Source organism: Branchiostoma belcheri, unplaced genomic scaffold (genome assembly GCF_001625305.1).
Source record: "Branchiostoma belcheri isolate BF01 breed outbred unplaced genomic scaffold, Haploidv18h27 scaffold100, whole genome shotgun sequence".
Lineage (NCBI taxonomy): Eukaryota > Metazoa > Chordata > Leptocardii > Amphioxiformes > Branchiostomatidae > Branchiostoma > Branchiostoma belcheri.
Window position 1 is genome coordinate 481,560 of NW_017802381.1, and position 1,884 is coordinate 483,443.

A 1,884-nucleotide genomic window follows, 5' to 3' on the forward strand; every position below is an offset into this window, starting at 1 on the left:
TTGGCATTCCGGACGAGATCCTTACGGACCAGGGGACCAATTTCATGTCGCAACTACTAAAGGAGTTGTACAGCTCGCTCAAGATCAAGGGAATCAGGACCAGCCCATATCACCCGCAGACAGATGGGTTGGTGGAGCGTTTTAATGGGACACTCAAGAGTATGCTGAAGAAGTTTGTGAGGGAGGATCCGAAGGAGTGGGACAAGTTGCTTCCCTACCTATTGTTCGCATACAGGGAGGTTCCCCAGGAGTCAACTGGCTTCTCACCGTTCGAGTTGCTGTATGGACGTCATGTCAGAGGCCCCCTCCAGGTTATCCGGGAGAGCTGGGAAGGAGCGGACCAGAGTAGCGAAAGTGTCATCTCACATGTGCTGAAGGTGAGGGAAAGGATGGCGGCGATGACAGAGGTGGTGAGGGACAACCTGCGGGCGGCACAAACAACCCAGAAGTTATGGTACGACAAGAGATCACGCGTCCGCGAGTTCGGCCCGGGAGACCAGGTCCTAGTACTTCTACCCTCGAGCAAGGTGAAGTTGGAGGCTGAGTGGCAGGGGCCTTATACAGTGGCCCGTCGCGTGGGGCCCGTCGATTACGAGTTGGAGACCCCGGAGAAACGGAAGAAGCTCATGATTCTACATGTTAATCTGCTGAAGAAATGGTACCAACCAGCCCCCGGCGTGCTTGGCCACCTTTGATTCAGACACTGAAGAGGATTGGGAGGATGCTCAGGAGGTGTCACACCTCCTGGGCGGGAGCGAACCTGACTCCGCAAAGTGGAGAGACGCAGTCGTGGATAAAGACTTGAGTGATGAACAGCGTCAGCAGCTGGATGACCTGCTACGAGAGTTTGCCGACATCTTCCAAGATAACCCAGGTCGTACTACCCTGACGGAACACCACACCGACACTGGCAATTCTAAACCGGTACGACAAAGGGCATACAGGGTCGCCCAAGCCCACCGTGAGAAGATGCGGGAAGAACTACAAAAGATGGAGGAAATGGGAGTGATCGAGCCCTCAAAAAGTGAGTGGGCGTCCCCGGTAGTCCTGGTCCCTAAAAAGGATGGTAGCATCCGCTTCTGCGTAGACTTCCGGAAAGTTAATGCTGTCTCGAGGTTCGACGCCTACCCGATGCCGCGGATCGACGAGATGCTGGACAGGTTGGAAAGGCCAAGTACATCACCAAGATTGATCTGTCTAGAGGCTACTGGCAGGTACCCTTGACCCCCGAGTCCAAGTCCAAGACGGCATTTGTCACGCCCTTCGGGTTGTACCAGTTTCATACCATGCCGTTCGGGCTTCACGGCGCGCCAGCGACGTTTCAACGACTCATGGACAACATGTTAAGAGGGACAGAAGAATTCGCTGACAGCTATATCGACGACTTAGACATCTTCAGCGATGGCTGGGACGAACACCTGTTGCACCTCCGCGAGATCTTCACTCGACTCCGGAACGCACGCTTGACGGTGAAGCCAAGCAAATGCCATTTTGCGATGAAGGTTGTACCCCTGCTAGGTCACGTCGCAGGGGGCGGTGTGGTTCGGCCAGATGAAGAAAAGGTGCGAGCGGTCAAGGAGTTCCCAAGGCCATCAACAAAGAAGGAAGTTCGGCCGTTCCTCGGCCTAGACAGGATACTATCGGCGGTTTATTTCCCCAGTATGCAGACCTCGCAGCACCTCTCACTGACCTGACGGGCAGCAGGAAGCCACAGGTGGTCGAATGGACCGACGGGTGTGAGGAGGCATTCCAGGTGTTGAAGGGAAAGTTGTGCGACTACCCGGTATTACAGAGCCCGGACTTTGAGCGTCCATTCGTGTTGCACACTGACGCATCTGAACGCGGCATCGGAGCGGTACTGAGCCAGATGGATGGGAATGGAGA